At 51.4% G+C, this 19,275-nt stretch overlaps 1 protein-coding gene across 2 annotated transcripts in view; it reads left to right on the plus strand.

The window, feature by feature from the left end:
• The first annotated feature begins 13,046 nt into the window (after positions 1-13,046).
• The window catches only part of VDAC1 (voltage dependent anion channel 1), a 25,347-nt gene continuing 19,118 nt past the window's right edge, over positions 13,047-19,275 (plus strand). Inside the window, exon 1 of one of the 2 annotated variants that reach the window (XM_031025629.2) lies at positions 13,047-13,112. The gene's annotated coding sequence lies outside the window, so the exon portion shown is untranslated. Of the gene's footprint in view, positions 13,113-13,203; positions 13,335-19,275 lie in introns of those variants that run through there. The other variant, XM_081827060.1, reaches the window with a different exon arrangement.

The raw sequence follows: 19,275 nt of genomic DNA on the forward strand, positions 1-19,275 counted from the left end.
AGTCGCTTAACCAACTGAGCCACCCAGGCGCCCTCGAGTGTGCTCATTGGCCATTTGTATATTTCCAGAGACGTGTCTATTCAAATTCTTTGTCCATTTATTTTTAAGATTTTATTTTATTTATAAAACAGAGAACATGAGAGAGGGAACACAAGCAGGGGGAGTGGGAGAGGGAGAAGCAGGCTCCCCGCCGAGCAGGGAGCCCGATGCGGGACTCGATCCCGGGACTCCGGGACCATGACCTGAGCCCGAGGCAGTCGCTTAACCAACTGAGCCACCCAGGCACCCGTCCTCTGTCATTTTCTCACACGTGTGGATTTGTGTAACCACTGCCATAATCAAGATACAGAACTATTTCATCATCACAAAGCTCTCCCACATGCCACCCCTGCAGAGTCGCCTACCGCCCTTCCCCCCACCACCCTTAGTCCCCGGTAACCACTTCTGTTTTCCATCTCCATAACGTTAGCATTTTGAGAATGTTACATTCATGGAAGCATACACGTGTGTATGCGAGTTTAATTCATTAAAATTAAATCAAATTTAAAATTCAGTTCCTCAGTCATACCAATCACATTTCTAATGCTTAGTAGCCACACGTGCCTAGTGACCATCAGTGGACAAGCACGGATATAGGACTGTTCTATCGCTGCAGAAAGATCTATTGGAAAGTGCTGCTTTCGGGAGTAAGACCAGATCCCTGGTTCACGAATGCTGATTCATAGACCAAATCTGATTCATAGACCGAGACACGAGATAGAGTCCTGAGTATATTACTTAACTACTACTGTATAATAAATGATCCCCAAAGGTAGTGGCTTAAAATAATCAACCTTTATGATGTTGATTTTCTGTAAGTCAGCGCTCAGGAGTGATTCAGCTGTGTTGTTAGGCTCAGAGTCTCTCATGAAGTAGCAGTAAAATGTTGGCTACGGCTGTGGTCATCTGAAGGCTGGGCTGGGCTGGAAGACCTGCCCCCAAGGTGGCTCCCTCAAGAGGCTGGCAAAGTAGTGCTGCCCGTTAGGGGGTCCACTTGTCTCCACTTGCACAGGACTAGCCTAAGAGGTTTCCTGATTGTGGGACTTTGAGTGTATAAATTGGGACTGTCCTGGACACACAGGAACAGTTGTTGATGGGAGGACACCATTGCTCCCAACGCGGGCCTCTCCCAGGGCTGCTCTCGTGTCCTTATGACATGGCGCTCGGCTTCTCCCAGAGCGAGTGATCCTACAGAGAGCAAGGCAGAAGCTCCCATGTCTTTCAGACCTGCCTTGGAAGTCACACAGCATTGCTTCTGCTGCATTTTGTCATTAGAAGCAAGTCACTGAAAACTCTGGTCCCCATGCAAGGAGGGGGGAATTAGGATCCACCTTTGTGAAGGGAGGATTGGGAAAAGATTAGTGGACTTACTATAAACCCTCCACACTGGCCTATGGGATCCTGAAGGGGCAAATAGGAATCCAAACTCTATTCCCTGACTGCCCCTGATGTGCCCATCACAGGCTTGCCTGGCCTCAAGAACCCTTCCAACCCTGAGAGGGTAGTCATCTCCCCTACTTCAGTAGACATTGACAGGAAGCAAGAGGGGGAAGGGTGACTCCAAGTCAATGGAATTGGTGAGCTGAGCGTGATACCTGAAGCTTTATTCGATTGTATGGATGTCCCTTACTGTGGTGTACATGAACAACTGGGGAACCATTTAGAAAATCCTACCTGTAACATTGAACCTGTTACAGATGATCATCACCAAACCATGTATCAAAACCTGGGAAAGATAGGATACTATATATATATCAAGTGTATGTCATACACACTTGAGGGATGGTTGAGATGCCCTAGCAAGGCATGGACAAGGCCTGGGAATGAATTTATTATACAAAAAAGAACATAGTTCCAGTTATGGTAGGTGGGTGGTGAATACTCTAAAGAAATGCATATTACTGTTGGTTTTATTGTCTCTTCAATAAAAGAGGGTCATTCCTTCTTCAGACCTTAGCTCACCTGTGACCTTTTCGGAGACCTTTCCAAACTTCTTGGTTGAAGTTGGTCTTCTCTGTATTATTTGGTATTTTAGTGCCTTGTTAGTGCCCACATAGCATTGGTCACATTTGCAAATGCTCTCTCCCTGCAGCCTGTGAAAGGCAGGGACTGTGTCTGCTTTTGTCCCCCAAGGTCTCTCTAGGGCCAGCACAGTGCCTTGGACATGCTTGCTGCCCAGGAATTGTTAATTGAGGTATGAATGAGGTGAGGTCTGAAGGAAGGAGGAGGGAGATGCTGCAGGTGCAGGAGGGAGAGCTCATGGCTTGTTGGGGGAGGGGAGGCTGGGATCAGCCTAGTGCAGTGGGCCCTGATCCAGGGATGTCAAAGACTGCATGGGCCAGCACTTGAAAATCTGATTAAATCGTGTTTCTCAACCTTAGCACTGTTTATATTTTGGGTTAGATAATTCTTTGTTGTGGGGGGCTGTCCTGTTTAATATGTTCAGCGGCATCCCAGGCCCCTGTTCCCTCAAGGCCAATACCACATCCTCCCTTGTGACATTTAAAAACATCTCCAAATGTTGCCAAATGCCCCCTGGCGACTGCCCATGGAGTTGGGTCAGAAAACCAGTCCAGCACCCTAGTGAGCCTGAAATCTTTGCATGAAGATGACTGAGGATGTAAAAGAGGAACACTGAAGCCTGTCTCACACAGAAACCGCTCTCTTGAGAACGTGTTATTCAGAACCGTCTGGGCGACAGGCACGGTGTGTGCTGCCACCTATTGGTGGATTCTTGGGAGTGCACCCATGGCAACACAGACCGAGGGACAGCGAAGCAACTTACTTCCCTGGCAGGTGGGTGGCAGCAGGGCGGGCCATGAAGGGCTTCTCCTTTTTTTTTTTTTTTAAATTTATTTATTTGAGAGAGAGAGAATGAGAGAGAGCACATGAGAGGGGGGAGGGTCAGAGGGAGAAGCAGACTCCCTGCCGAGCTGGGAGCCCGATGCGGGACTCGATCCCGGGACTCCAGGATCATGACCTGAGCCGAAGGCAGTCGCCCAACCAACTGAGCCACCCAGGCGCCCTGAAGGGCTTCTCCTTAAGGATGGGCCAGGGAAGCCCCAAATAAGGCCAGCCAGGGTGTGCAGCAACCAGGAGAGCCAGTGGGAACAGGACATTTTCCTACCACTTTGGTCAAATGTTTAATGATGTGTTTGTTAAAAAAAAAAATCAGGCCAACTTCCTTATTTCTCTCTTCCTTTTTCCTGCAGACACTATGATCCCTCCTCCTTAGAAATCCTCTGATTTGGGCTTGGCCCTCAAGGGTTTGTATCAGGACAGGGACCCTTTGAGATGGGGTCATGCCCAACTTCTTGTTCCTCAACCACTCCCCTTGGCCAGACCGCCGGTGATCCCAGAGGCAGCCCCCTCTCACAGGCTACCCTTGGGGGGGGGGTAGGCAGGGGTGGGGGAGTGAGGATTGATGGGGGAGAGGGCAGGAGGTTGGCACCTCCCATGGCCAAACCCAAACTTACCATCTTCTGCTACACCTGCCCCTTCTCTGCGCCCCCAGCTCTATAGGGACAGCACCAGCCCTATTTACACAGCCAGAAACATCACCTCCATCACTAGTCCTACAGGTTGTGCTTTCTCTGAGTCTACTTCATCTACCCTCCCACCTCCACTGCTGTTTTCACCATTGTCTGAGCCCCCCTCATCCCAAGCCTAGGTCAATGCAGTGGCTCCATTGGACTCTTCTATTCCATGCAGTGTTGCCTGAGGTCAAACACTTGTGGCTGCATTGAGCTGGAAGCTTGGCCAGGGCTGGAATGTTCTAGATGGCTACACTCACGTATCTGGTACCTGGGGCTGAGGATGGGGGTGGGGAAGTAGCCCAGCGTCTCTCTCTCCTGCAGGGTAGTTGAACGTATCTGGGGGACTGGGGCTACAAAAGACAAAGAAGGGAAGTTCCTTGGCCTCTAAAGTCTAGGCTTAGAACTGGCACACTGTTCCTTCCAGCACATTCTGTTGGTCAGAGCAGGACCCAAGGCCAGCCAAGTTTTAATAGGAGGGGAAGTAGACTCCACCTCTTGGTGAGAGACTCTTGATGGTTGGGAGGAACTGGCCGCCATCTTTGCAGACAACCCACCATACCCACCACCCTCGGGTCAGGTCAGCCTCTCCATTAAAGATTCACTTACTCACTTTATTTCTGCTTAAAAGTCTCCTGTCAGGCTGTCCTGAGTAGACCCTCCCCCTGTTGCTTTCTACCCCTACACTGCCTTAATTTTCTACTGGACATTTACCAGCACTTGACATTATAGTTCACATTTATTGGCTAACTTTTAGTCTTGCCCACTGTACAGTAAGCCCCAAGAGGGGAGGGACTATGTTTAGTTCAGTGCTAAGTCCTCGATATCTGTAAGAGCGCCTGGCCCATTGTAGGAACTTAGTACATGTTTGTTGAATGAATGAATGTTCCTAAGAAACTTTCTTCCATAGCACTTACCGAAGTTCATCATTACATGTAGATTTGTACGGTGATTTGAGCAAAGTCTGTGTTTTCCACAAAGAAATACCCACCATTATATTATATTGCTACTTCTTAGGGCAGTGTCTGGAAAATAGGAACCCGCAATGAATTTTGGCTGAATGAATGGATTCTGAGTGGAGGGACAGGCTGCAGGGCAAAAAGTGAAGCATCTTCCTAGGGAGTCCTCCCACTTTACAACACACAGACACTGGATCTTGAAGAGGGCTGTAAATAAAAATGTTTTGAGGGGCACATGGATGGCTCATTTGGTTAAGCAACCGACTCTTGATTTTGGTTCGGGTCATGTTCTCAGGGTCCTGGGATGGAGCCCCTGTCGGGCTCTGTGCTCAGTGGGGAGTCTGCTTGTCCCTCTCCCTCTGCTCTCTCTCTCTCTCTTTCCCCCTCTCTCCCTCTCTCGCTGATAAATAAATAAAATCTTTAAAAAAATGAAAGAAAATGCTCTGAATTGATATTCTTTACCCACCCTGTTTGGAGTAGCCACACCCTGAATTTCTCACTGTGAGGCTATGTAAGGTCACAGAGCATTTCTCTGAGGATCACTGGGGCTGCTTCTGAAAAACATGGGTGGTGGCCCCACCCCCAAAATATTAATGGAGCAACTTGACTAGGGAGACCCCACCACTTGCATATACCAGCCGCCCTCCAGGTAATTCTCATATGCACCACAGTTTCAGAAACATTGCTTTCCATTTCTGTGTTCTAAGTTTGTGTTTCTGGGGGCTGGGTTTTCCTGTAAACCACCTGTGTCTCTTAAGTTCTTGATAGCTGTATTTCCCTCAGAAGGCTTTGTAAACAAGCAGTCTGTTCCATAATCTCTGAAAAATCATGTTTCCTTACATTTTGAGGAACCTGATGCTCAGGATCATGGAGAGATGATCATGGTCCAATCCCCTATGGCTGGGCAGGATAATGCTTAAACCACAGCAGGCAGAAAGGAAGCAAAACTGGGTTTCTCCTCCTGCAGATTTACTAGGTTTGTATCTGGACCTTAGAGAGAGAAGAGGTGGGGTCCTTGATATGGGGAGGCCCTTGGTACAGTTAGTGGGAAGCCAATATTCCCCCAGGGTTGAGGAGGAACTGGGGAGGGAAAGGAAGGGAGAAAGGGCTTACTCTTTTTACATAAGAGTCAGGGAAGAACTTGTTTTGTAAGGCCAGGGCAGCCCGGCTGCTAAGTTTAGATTTGAACCTGAAACTTCTGAACTTCGAGAGGCATCTGAGGCTGCCACTCCCTTGGGCTGTGCTGGTGCTGTCAGGAAGGGCTGTGTCTCTGGCTCCATGGTCTCCACCTGGGCATCTGGGGGAGATGGTGGGCATTAGAGGACGGAGAGACCTAACCAGTTTTAGGAAAGCTACGGCAGGGGCGCCTGGGTGGCTCAGTCCATTAAGTGTCTGACTTAAGGTCCTGGGATCGAGCCCCATGTCGGGCTCCCTGCTCAGTGGAGAGCCTGCTTCTCCCTCTCTCTTGTGCTCTCTCTCTCAGGTAAATAAATAAAATAAAGAAAAAAAGGAGGGCGCCTGGGTGGCTCAGATGGTTAAGCGTCTGCCTTCGGCTCAGGTCATGATCTCAGGGTCCTGGGATCGAGTCCCGCATCGGGTTCCCTGCTCAGTGCAGAGCCTGCTTCTCCCTCTCCCTCTGCCACTCCCTCTGCTTGTGCTCTTCTATCTCTCTGTCAAATAAATAAATAAAATCTTTAAAAAAAAAAAAAGAAAAAAAGGAAAGCTACAGCATTTCCAGAGAAATCCCTGATGGTCAGCCCAACCCTCACAATGTCTCCTCCAGCAAAGAGGACAGTAGGTCATGGAGGGGGCGGGGCATGAGAGACTGGGGTGAGGGCAATGGCAGGAACACTTTGGCTCAGTAGCCAGTAGCCAACCTGGCTGCTGATTTGTTGCCTGCCTACCTGTCACTGCCCCCATCAGCCAGAACGTCCCTCCCACCCGCCAGGACAGAGGGGAGGCGCTGGTGGTGGGGCCAGTGGGGAAGACCCAACTGTCTTGGAGCCCCTTGCGGGGTCTCCGGGAATAAGAACCAACAGGCAATGTGGTCTCAGCTAGGGCAGATGCTGGGTCTGAGAGCAGACCTTGGTCAGCCAGGAGAAACCAGGAGAAGCCAGTCAGTCCTCTTCCTACGGAGTGTCTGTGCGTCCGGGTGTCTGTGAGTGGGGGTGCGGGGTGGCTTAGGGGGAGTGCTACATGAGAGGGAGCACAGCCCACAGAACCATCCCCTCTGACACCAATTGCAAGTCTCAGGGTTTCCAAGATCGCTTTTACATGTAATAATGTACGGAGACTTGTAGAACTCTCCGAGGCCATTATACTCACAGTTATGGTTATGGAATATTGCCAACTAGGGAAGTTCACTCTAGCCTCGGTGACCATAGATTTACTGGGGCTCCGTAGTCAATTGTCCACATAGCTGACATCAGCTTCCAGTCTCTCCCGAGGTCCAGCAGCTACTGTGACTCAAAGCCCCCACCCTAAATCACATTGTTAGTTTATCTAGTAGCCGGTCCCCACCCTAAATCACGTTGTTAATTTATCCTGTGTGGCCGGCCCTCACCCTAAATGAAGATACTCCTATCTGGCGTGACCTTGCAAGGGCTCAGAGATTATTTTCCAGAAGCTAAGGGCAAGTCCCAGACCACTCTTAGAATGAGGTGAGGTTAAATTCTTTATCATACAGGCAAATTAAACAGCCCCCAGCCCACACCAAGGCTTTGAGGCCATTCTTCCTGGATGATTGACAACCCATGGGCACGAGGCCTAGCTGTCTGGCCAGGAGGACAGAGGACAGCTGTCCCCAAAGTGTGCCACCTGCCTAGAGGGAGGAGTAAGCCCCTCCAGGTCAATCACCTCTCTTTGCGCTGTGTGCCACTCACCATCTATTTGGACGTTTGTTTACTCACCATTTACTGAACATCTGCAACGTGAAGAGCATTCTAAGGAGGAGATGGAGAATAAAGAGCAAACCAACAGTGAGATAATTTTAAAGTGAGCTATGTGCTATTAAGGAAACAAAGGACTGATCTCAGAGTAAGGAAAGAGGGGAGAAAAGAACCTGCTTTAGATTGCATGGCAGGAAAAGGCAGCTTTAAGTAGGTTCCACGTTAGCTGAGAATGAGAAAGGAACCAGCTGTGGGAAAGACAGGGGAAGAGCATGCCTGGCGTAGGAGCACGTGGGCCTCAGCTGCCACGTGATGCCTCCGTACAGATTGTGAAAAGGCACCCGGAGGCAGAAACATAATTGCTTCCTTGTGGCTGACACAACCCTGTCAGGACCCAAGGCTTCATGAGCCATGTCTGGACAGGATCTCAGCTCCGCACATCCCCTTGGCCTGCGTTTGTGCAGTGTGTAAGCCACAAGACCTGACATGGTAACCTTGGACAGGCAGTGCCCGGAAGCAAGCACCCGTGGGGCAGCCCTACTGGCTGGCACCAGAAACCAGGCCACTTTAGCTCCATCTGACCCCGCCTGCTTTTCAAATAATGTTTTGCCTGTTAGCAGAGGCCATGTGCAGAAATTGGGAAATTCTTCCTCAAGTCCCAGACCTTTTTTCAGTGCATGAAAGTCAAGGGCAAGAGGCATTTCTGTGTCTGTCTTCAGGGCACACTGCATGTGTCCACTTACTGTTGGGGTCTGGAAAAGGGGTTCCCTGTCTCTTGCAGTAAAAGAGGATCCTAGCTGAATTTTTTCCTGGTTTTCTTCATCTTTTGCAGGACGCAGTACAGGCTGAGCAAAGGAGAAACTCTTGCCACCTTTTAGCTCAGAGGTCTCTGGTAGGCTACCAACCCAAGTCAGTTCTACTTAGTACCCTCAGCCCCACCCAAACACACCCACACCCATGTGAGCATGCGCACACACTGGGGTTCCTGTCAGGGGAGCTGGACCGGGATTGAGGCACCAGGTTTGCCATACAGGTTTGCCATGTAATCGTAGATCTGCATTCCAAATCACAGGTAGTTTTATACAGCAGAAATCCTGCCTCTTTTCATGATTGTTTGATTTTAATTTGTTTACCACAGCGTTTAAAAGTTGGAACTTAGAGGGGCACCTGGGTGGCTCATTCAGTTAAGCGTCTGCCTTCGGCTCAGATAAAGATCCCAGGGTCCTGGGATCGAGCCCTGAGTAGGGCTCCCTGCTCAGTGGCGAGTCTGCTTTTCCCTTTCCCTTCCTGCTTATGTTCTCTCTCACATAAATAAATAAAATCTTAAAAAAAAAAAAAGTTGGAACTTAAGAGAAAATAAAAACAAAAACACTTAGAATCTTGCCAATTATAGTGGACTGCATGTTTGTGTCCTCCCCCAAACTCAAATATTGAAACTGTAACCCCCACCAGGATGGTATTAGGAGGTGGGGTCTTTGGGAGGTAATTAAGGTTACATGAGGTCATAAGGGTGGGGCCCCCTGATGTGATTAATGCCCTTATAAAAAGAGGAGGAGATGCGTGATCACCCCCTCTTCCTCTCTCTCTCTCTGCTCATACCAAGGAAGGCCGTGTGAGGACATAAGCAGGAAGGGGGCTTTCACCAAGAACCCGACCACACTGGCACCCTGATCTCAGACTTCTAGCCTCTAGAACTGTGAGAAACTAATGTCTGTTGTTGAAGCCCCCCAGTCTGTGGTTTTCTGTTCTAGCACTCTGAGCTAAGACAGATCATTTATAGTATTGTCTTCTGAGGTTCCTGTATTAGTTTCCTATGCTACTGTAAAAAAGTACCTTAGACTTAGGGGCTTAAAACAATTTAGATTTATTATTTTACAGTTCAGGAGGTCAGAAGTCCAAAATTAGTCTCACTGGGCTAAAGTTAAGGTGTCAGCAAGGACTGGTTCCTTCTAGAGGTTTTGAGGGGAGAATCTGTTTCCTTATCTTTCCTGACTTCCGGAGGCGGTCTGCATCACATGGCTCACAGGCCATTGTGCCATCATCAAGGCCAACCGAAAGGCATCTTCCTATCTTTCTCTCCAACCTCTGCTTCTGTTGCTCTATCAGCTTCTCTCGCTCTGAGTCTCTTGTCTTCCTTCATAACACCACTGTGGTTACATTGAGCCCACCTGGACAGTCTAGGTTAATCTCCCCATTTCAAGATCCTTCACATAATTGTATCTGTTAAGTTCCTTCTGACGTGTAGGGTTACACACACACACACACACACACATATAGGTTGGGATGATTAGGACGTGGACATCTTTGAGAGGTCATTATTCTGTCCACCATGGTTTGTCTCTACAGTTTTTAATGTCGTGGTCGCAGTAATACTAATACATGATTGCCTTCAGTTAGCATTGTAATAGAAATATTTCCCCACAGGAAGGCTTTGTGACCCTCTTTCCTCAAGGATATGAATGCTCTAGAGAAGGTATAAGCTTCAATTTGCTCAAGCTGGAAACCAGGCTGTATTCCATTCTGGGCTGCTACACATCTTTCTGAAGCTAGTATTCCCCATTCTTGGGATTGCTTTAGCATGGGTTCCCAGGAAGAGGTCAAAGGACTAGGTTTATGATTCTTGTTATATATTGCCTAATTGCTTTCCGGGACTATATCAGTTTACACTACCTCTCCTGATCAACCTCATCTGGCTTTCTTAAAAAAAAGTTCTCTAATACTAAAGGTATTATATCTCATTAAAGAATATTTGGGACATATAGAAAGAGCTAAAGGAAAAAAAAACCACCCAGTTCCATAAATTGCTTTTCTTAAGTTATTTATTTATTTTTTAGTAATCTCTATACCAATGTGGGTTTTGGACTCATGATTCACAGTCAAGAATCACAAAGTCCCATAAATTGAAACACAACTTTCATTAATACTTAGTAAATTTCCTTCCAATATTTCTCTCTGTGTGTATGTATATATAATTTTTTAAAAATCATGGATATTATGGGGGTGCCTGGGTGGCTCAGGTGGTTAGGCATCTGCCTTCAGCTCAGGTCATGATCCCAGTGTCCTGGGACCGAGCCCCACATCGGGCTCCCTGCTCAGCTGGAAGCCTGCTTCTCCCTCTCCCACTCCCCCTGCTTGTGTTCCCTCTCTCTCTGTCTCTATGTCAAATAAATAAAATTAAAAAAAAAATCTTTAAAAAAAAATCATGGATATTATGTTGGAACTTCTTGGAACTGTTTTAAATCCTAGGAACCTCATGGTTTTGGATATGCAGGAGAAAATTTTTTTATTGTGTTTATCTTGGGATGTCCCCAGGATCTGGTCTCTGTCTCTCTTTTGTGGGCTGGCTTCATTCTTAGGGCAAGTCTTTATTTCAAAAGCCCCAGGAAGTCTGGCCGGGGTCACTGGTCCATCCCTGTAGCCAGTAGCATGCAGTGCTTTGATTGGTCCAAGAAAGTCCCTGGAGTCAGGGATGGAGTCAGTTCCATCAGAGCTTGTGGACTGACAGGAGGGGGAGAAGGGTCATTTCCTCCAAAGAAAAACTGTTATACCTGACCTGGGTTTATTAGGTCATCATTGCAAGAGAGGACCTGATTGGCTGGTCTTGAGTCAGGTGCCACTCCTAGCTCAAACCCCTGGGAGACAGAGTGAAGGTGGGGTTGCTAAGCCTGGCATGACAGGCTGCCTTGTTCAGTTCTTCCCTTGGGGCTGTGGTGGGGAGGGGTCAACATTAGGGTCTGAGGATTCCATGTCTCACTGGATTTCTTCACTGTTTTCTGAGTGCTTACCTGTTTTCTCTCCCATTTTAAACTCGCCACAGCCCTCTGAAGTTGAAGCCGAGCGGTTAGCCCTGTTGCCCAGGGTCACACAGCCAGTGAGTCAAAGGGCACTCACGTTATTAATCTTGTAGCAGCACCTAGGGGAGCCCCAGAAGGGACCCAGAGCAGGTGGGGCATGGGGGAACTCTTCCCATGCTGAGGGGTCCTGAACGGGGGTTTGGCAAAGGAGTGCTGGAGAGGAGGGAGCCCCTAGGACATTTGGTCCAAGCATCACACCTGGGCTTCACTGACCCAGGGTGGGGCATTTGCTCCTAGCTCATGTGAGGTTTCCAGAACCCCATCTTCCCATAGAGCCATCTGGTTCTGCCCTGCCTCCCTGAGGTTCTGTCCTCCCAAACTCCGCTGTACTGCACTCATGGGTGATCAGGCCCTTTCCTTGTCTCACTCTCTCCAGTAGTGTGCTGGGACCTTTGTGTGCAGAATGGGGATGACCACGCTGGGAAGCTCTGAGTCTCCCAGTCAGCCATGGAGCAGCTCATGGGCTTGGGGAGAGTTCTAGCATCGGTCCTCCACGCTCCAGGACCTCAAGGGGTTTAGCTGTGCTTGCTCACATTTTCAATCAGACTTGAGCCCTCTACAGAGCCCAGTGCACCTTGTCTGCACCCCGCCCCGCCCCCCCATAAGCTAGCGCCCTTCTTCCTCAACATCCCACCCCCACTGGAACACCATTGCCCTTTCCCATTTAAACTGCCATCTCTTTCCAGAAGCCTGTCCTGACTGCCTCTGCCCATGCCCCAGTTGCCTACTCCTTCAATCTGTGCCACAGGTGTTAGCCACAGCTAGCGAGGGTCCTGATTCCGTAGCCCTGCACCGCCCCCACCGGGGCCCCAGACGCCCCAAGCCTCGGAGAACGTTTGTTGGCTGAGGCGAAAGACGTGCAGAATCTTCATCCAGCCACGAAGTGATTCATTCTTGGGAACACTCAGTGGTAATTCTTTGGTGAAGGAGACCACCCGCTCAGGCCTAGCGGGGAGACGCCACACTCCCACCGGGGGAGGCAGGCCCCTGGTGGACGCGGGGTCCCCCAGGGGCCCCCGGCTGGCCAGAACCTGCATTACGTCTGCGCGCTGGGAGACTCAGGAGATATGCTGGCGAAACGCAATTTACTTTTTTCACTTCTCAAAATGCTCCGAAAATGGCTACTAGCAGTTTCGCTCCAGGGAAAAAGTATCTGCAAATCTGGAGTGCAAACTCGGCGCACAGGGGTTTTTCTCAGCGCTTTGCCCTCGGCCGCCGCGGGGCTCGGCGAGCCTGGCGTAGTGCAAGCAAGGGTCAGAGGCGGGCAACATTGCGTCGGGAGCCGGGGACCGGGGGCCGGGAGCCGGGGAGCGACAGTCGTGGCCTCTCCTTCGTATCCGCGCCACCCCGGGCGCCCAGTCCCCCAGCCAGGCCTGGGACTACCCCCAGGAGCACAGAGCCCCATTTAACATCCCGTGCGGGCTTTGCCCGGGTAGGGGTCCCGGGGGTCACCTAGGCCACCCGGGCTAGGCGCTGCTCCAGCACCGCTCGCCGCATCATCTCCCGGGGGAGGGCGACTGTCTCCCAGCCCCGAGGTCAGGATGCGGGCCCGGGATCCCGCGCGTCTTCTCTTAGCGCCGGACCGCCCCCCCCTTCCCGGCCACCGCTCAGCGAACCGGAAGACCCTCCCCCCCTCCACGCCAGCTTCAACCCGGAGGATTTCCAGCCAAGACTGGCCCGCACGGGCGGCCGGCACGCGTGTCCCCGCGCACGCACACAGCTTGCGAACGTCAGCCCTCACGCCGCCTCGTCCCCGTGCCCGGGCGCACGCAGCTCTCACGCGGGCCCGCACACCCGGTGGGCACACGCACCCGCGGCGGGCACTGAGAGCGCAGGAAGGTAAGGGCGCGGGCCCGTAGGGGCTGGGGACCGGGGCCCAGGCCTTGTCGGTGTCCGGGGCGGGCTCAGGGGCGGAGCTCGCCGGTCCCGGCGCGCAGGGTCGGGGCGGGTCCGCGCCGCCGCCGTCCGCGCCGTCCCGCCCTCGGCCCAGCAGCTCGCTCGGTTCCTCTCGCTGCAGCCCCCGCGGTAGCAGCCGCTCAGCCCGCCGCCACCGCCACTGAGGTAGGCGCCTCGGCCCCGGGTCCGCGCTCGGCCCGGGGAAGCTGAGGGGGGAGGCGGTGCGGGGGGAAGCGGGCGTGGGCGAGGGGCTGAGGGCCGGGCCCCAGGGAGGGAGCGGGAGCACCCCGCACGGGCCTGGCCAGTCAGCGGCTGGCACAGCAGGCCGCGCGGGCCGGCGGCAAAGCGGGCTCGGGCGGGGGAGCGGGAGGCCGGACGTCCGGGGGGCGCCTGCGGCAGCGACTCCAACCTGCGGGGGGACCTGCGGGCGGAAGGGCACGGGCCGCCGCCGCGGAAGGCCAGGCCGGCTGCAGGTCTAGGTGACCTTTCCTGGCGGCGCCCTCTGGCCCCGGATCCCGCCAGCGCGGGTCGGGCGGGGGACCGCCTGCCACCCACGCTCGCCGGGCTTGGCCCACGGACCTCTGCGGGCCATGCTGTCGCCGCGGGGATGAGTTCCTGTGACGGCCGTGGCCCTTCGCTCCCAGCCCCACACGCCCTGTCCGGCCTGTCTGGTCCACGCCCAGGGAAGCTGGCGCTCAGCACTTGTCCGCGGGTGCTAGCTCCTTACGGGGCGGAACCGGAGGCTGAGAGTCGACCTAGGCCGCTGGGCCCTGGGCGGTAGGCTAGGCCTCGGGAGAGGACGCCCGGCGGGGAGCGGATGTGGCCTCCTTGGCCTTAGGAGGGATTCCCGGTTCCTTTGCTCATTCATTCACCGAGTATGGCGGTGCTTTCACGAAACTGGTTCAGGGCCCTTGGATTTCAGGGCTGCAGTCCCAGTGACTTGTCCAAGGTCACACAGCCGGGACGATACCAGGCCTGGGTTTTCTCATCTGTGGAATAGGAGTAATTATAGCTCTCCTTCGTTGGGTTTTTGGGAAGAATGAAATGAGTTGGTTAACTCGGAGCCTTGGGTAGAAACCTTGACAGCCTTGAGGCTTTTTGGGAGGATTTAGCCCATCCTCTGCACACCATTTTTACTCCACGTGGTGTTCTGGAAAGGGTTCATTAAACATAAACAGCCACTGTTATTTTAAACATTATTATTAAACACTTGTGTGCCAGGCATTGATTAATTTTCAGGATAATTCAGGAAAAATCCTATAAGTTTATAGACAGACAAGGTCAGGCTGAAGCAGGAAGTTGCGTGTGGGTGCGGAGCTGAGGGAAGCCTAGCCCTGTTTGACCTGAGGGAAGCCTAGTCCTTGACCAGCCTCACCTCTCTGGGGGAGATAGGGAATGGACCCCTCCTTTGCCTAACACTCAGTTGGCAAGGCCAGGGCATACTGCCCAGGGCTAGCCTTGTTTCTCCACCCCAGCTCTGGACTGAGGTCTATAGGATTAGGCTTAAGCCCTATGCAGCTTTGTTTTCAGTGCTTGGGGTGGGGCCACTTGGCGCACAGTAGGTACTTGAGAAGGGTCTTTGGGGGTAAATGCACTCTTGCTTTTTATCCAAGAGGCAACTCACCCTTCCTGATAGAAGGATAGTTTTTAGCATTGTAGCACATGGCTTATAGTAGGTGCTCATTAAGTATTTGTGAAATTATCGAATGGACATATGTAGTGGCTGCAGGCCCAGACCATAGTCTCTTGATCTTGGACATCCTTTCTAAGGGGTACGCACATCTCACTCACTTCCAGAAAATAGCCTTGCTTAGCGAGAGTCACACATGTTTCAAGAGCTGCAGTGGAATGTACAGCCCTAGAGTGCTGAGAGGCAGAACGGTTTCCTAATTTGAAATAACTGCTTTAAACATGTTACCTTCATACTGTGACTTTTTCACGTCCTGTGGGAAACCTGTAGAACTGTGTTTCTGGGCCTGCGGGGGAGGGTGACCCAGGTGAATGGGATTCTGCTAAAGTTTTGGGCCTCGTGCTTTTCCCCCCTCTCTGATGGTGGGTGGTTTGGTAACTTCAGCACTGGAGTTGTCCAGAGTAAAATGGTTGACCCTGCTGTCAGTTGATTACTTAGCTTTATTTCTGTCTTCCATTCTATAAGCAGGGCTATCTGTAGACACACACACAGTGGCTTAGGGGGACCATACAGTAAGGAGTTGCCGTGGGCTGCTGGTCCTGATGGGCACTGGGCAGATGTGGGCAGTACCCTTCAAGCTGGTCATTGACCCTCACCTTTCCCGGTAGGATGCTCCCAAGGCATTGCAGTTCACTTTGCCTTTGGTGGAATTTCTCATGGCCTGACCTCTTTGTTGGTGGTGACTGAGAGAAGCATGTCTCTCAGAGGGTCTGTGGCCTTGGACTTCTTACAGACTCCTCTGGTAGCCACTGAGGAAATGTGACCAGTGGGATCCTTAGCTGGGCCTGGGCACCTTCCTCCTTTTGACTGCTTGCTCTCGGGGGGTGTGGGTGATTGGGTATCTATGCCCTTTACCCAGAACTGTGCTGGAGAGAGTCTTGGAGCGCAGATTGAGTTCACAACACATCTCTGACGTGAGCCACTGGATCTAGTACAGGTCAAGTCACTGTCTTGTTCCTCAGTTTCTCCACTGTGTGATCATCATCATCAAAACAGTCGTTCTTACTTGAGAGCCTGCTCAGCACCCTCCTGGGGGATTAACATACGTTCTGTGATGTTGAATCCACCATCCTACAAACCTTGGGAGAGAGGTACTATTGTTTCCTTTTCATGGGTCAGGAGGCTTGAGCACAGAGTTGGGACCCAGGGCTGGCAGTTTCACACCGAGGTAGCACACCAAGGGGCCACTGTGATGAGCTAATAGGGTAGAATTTGCTGTTCAGCTGGGGAGTGTTCTTCTTTCACGCTGATCAGAGTGAACATGTGTTTGGCTGGGTGCAGGCTAGCTGTCAGTGGATTGCAGTCAGTGGAGTCACCCCTCTTCGTTGCAAGGACAGTGACCCTGGGTGTCTATCAGGAGAAAGGTCAGCTTTTCCTGGAATGAGGTAGGAGGCGTTCTAGGACTTACCTGGAGAATATTCAGCTAAACAGTACCTCATTGTGGTCAGGGAGGACTCTGGACCCTGTGGTTGAGGGTGACCTTTTGATAACTTGCATAGCACCGGTAATTATAATAAGAAATATATAAAATGTAAACCTCTAACAAAATACTATCTGTGGTGGTTGCATGCCTCCCAGGTACCATTCACTGTATTAAGTATTTTATGTTAACAGTCTAATTCAGTTCTCACAGTGATGCTGAGACAGGTACTCTTTCCCCATATTAGAGCTGAAGAAAAGTGAGACTTGTCTTGCCCAGGTCACATATCTAGAGAGTTGTGGAGTGGTATTGGAACTCAGGGCTGCTTGACTCCCAAATCTACCTGCGCAAGCACTGTCTTAACCCCACTGGGTCAAGCCAGGTAGCGAGGCTCCAGGGAACTTGGGGAGTCTGAGGCCAGGAAGGAGCCCTGGGTGCGCCTGGGACTCAGACCTTGGCATGCTGCCTGCCAGTCCAGGCTTTTCTTCCCTTGATGGGTGGGGAGGCAGGCAGGGTGCCCCCAAGTCAGTTACATTGTCTTGAAGCTTCTTACTGAAGGCTTTGCTGGTGGTGGCCTACCTCCCAGAGTGTTTTAAAATAGAAGCAAGCCTAGGAAGCTGGGCTGCCCGGTGTGAGACTGTCGTGGAGTGGGAGGGAAGGACAGCTGCACTGGGAACACAGACTTGCTACCAGAGCGCAGGACGTTGGCTTTGCCAGCATCCTGTAGACCTAACCAGGGCCTGCCTTTTTCGTGAGAAAGTGTGGGATGGGGGTCTGTGGGGAGGCTTCTCATGGTGTTGGCCCAATATATTGGCTTTCAGAGCTGGGCTGGCCTTCTACTGGGGAACTTGCTTTTCCTGGTCCCCAGAGTTAGGGGGAGGTGCTCTGATTCTAATCCCTGGCTGGTCTGATGCTCCTCCTATATGCTGGCCTAGTTCTGCTCAGACAAACCACCTCTAATGCTGTTAAGAGAAACAGCAGAACCAAAGGCTTTCCTACAATATTCCCTTTCTAAGGGAAATTCAGGATGGTGATGGTGATGGAGGTGATTGCTATATTGGTCAGGGTCCTTGCAGGAATCAGGTGCACACTTACGTGCGGTAATCAAAGAAAGCATAATGAAGGGATCATTTGCAAAGTTGTGAGCACAGTGTGGAGCACCTGACAAGTGATGTGTGCCCCCCCCACCCCCCACTCTGGGTCTTTTGGAACCTGGACGGGGCCCCTTGGCAGGAGCTGTGGCCTTAGAAAGTAGTCAGTGCCCACCTGAGCCCCAGCAGGGAGGGAGCTTGGGGAATGAGTACCCCGGCCTAGCTCTCCCATCTTCTTCTGGTACCTCCTGTTGACCAAAACCAGCCATAGCTTTTGCTAGCAGTCCATAATGATCAGCTCTTGGGGCATAGAGCAGGATGGAGGTGGAAAGTGGATCTGGAGGGGCAAACAAGGAATATCCAAAATAGGGACAGCTGGGTGGCTCAGTCAGTTAAGCGTCTGCCTTTGGCTCAGGTCATGACCCCGGGGTCCTGGGATCGAGTCCCCCATCGGGCTCCTTGCTCAGCGTGGAGCCTGCTTCTCCCTCTGCTTGTGCTCTCCCTGCTTGTGCTCTCTTTGTCTCTGACAAATGAATAAATAAAGTACTTAAAAAAAAAAGAATATCCAGAATAATGGATTATGATTAGCACTGCTGTTTACGGAGTGCTCACTGTGTGCCAGACATTCCCATGTGCTCTTCCTACCTAACTTACTTAATCTTTGCGGTAATTCTGGTAGAAAGGCACTATTGTTAGCCCCGTTTTATAGATGAGCAAAATGAGACCCTGGGAGTCTAAGTTTATCAGAGGCTTGTCCAGAGTTACACAGCTAGTACAGGCTGGTGCAGGTGGAACCTCCGCCAGGCTTATAGCTCCTTCTAGTCACTGTACCCTGCGGCCTGGGCACCCAGATGGGCTGGGAAATGCTGTGGCAGGGAGGCTCCTGGGGTTTAGGTCCTAGCCCTGTTGTACCTTTGCCCTTGAAGGTGGTGTCTCTCAACCCATTGGGTTGAGTCTCCTGACTGAGCTTAAGGCTACCCTGCTCCCTGTGTCGGCCACTGCACTGGTTGTTAGGCGCCTGGATCCTTAAGCCCTGTGCAAACAAAAGTGCCGTGCTGCCTGTTGGTTAGGCTGGGAAAGGCCGAGAGGGAGGGAAGGAGGCTTTTGGACAAGTGGCTCAGGCGATTCTCATGTACGCTAAAATTAGGGGATCCTCTCTTCCTCCTGCCTCCTGGTCACCTGAGAATGGAATGTGCCCCCTCTAGGCCTTGCCTGTTAGCCCTGCCATCTCAGTGTAGTTTGAACCGTTCTTGGAACTAGGATAGATACTTTCCACATGGCTTTTCCTTTTGGCATCTGCACTGCAAGAGCCTTTTAGAACGGGGTTTACTACAGTGTGGTGAAGGCAGCATAGCTCAGTTTCACACACATTGGTTGGATTTTTTTTTTTTTTTCCTAGGCAAAGAACTTTATTAACCTTGTTTCAAACTTTATTCCCAGGCTTCTTCAGCTTAACTAGCTGCAAAGAATGAATTGTGTGTAAGCAAAAACTGAAAAGAGCTGCAGCGTCCAAGGGGCTTGGGCTTAAAAATATTAGAGATCTAGGGGCGCCTGGGTGGCTCAGTTGGTTGGGCGACTGCCTTCGGCTCAGGTCATGATCCCAGGGTCCTGGGATCGAGTCCCACATCGGGCTCCCGGCTCAGCGGGAGGCCTGCTTCTCCCTCTCCCACTCCCCCTGCTTGTGTTCCTGCTCTCGCTGTCTCTGTCTCTGTCAAATAAATAAATAAAATCTTTAAAAAAAAAAAATATTAGAGATCTAGATTTTATCAGATCCACGAACAAAATTTTAAAAAGCAGTCATAATATAAAATAGCAGCTCCCAGTAACTTCTTCAAGTTTTATGTTCTTCAGAAGTTGACTCAATTCAGTTTGCTTCATTCTTGGAAGCTTCATCAAAATTCTCCA

This window comes from Leptonychotes weddellii, chromosome 7 (assembly GCF_054177405.1).
Source record: "Leptonychotes weddellii isolate Sample4059 chromosome 7, ASM5417740v2, whole genome shotgun sequence".
Taxonomy (NCBI): Eukaryota; Metazoa; Chordata; class Mammalia; order Carnivora; family Phocidae; genus Leptonychotes; species Leptonychotes weddellii.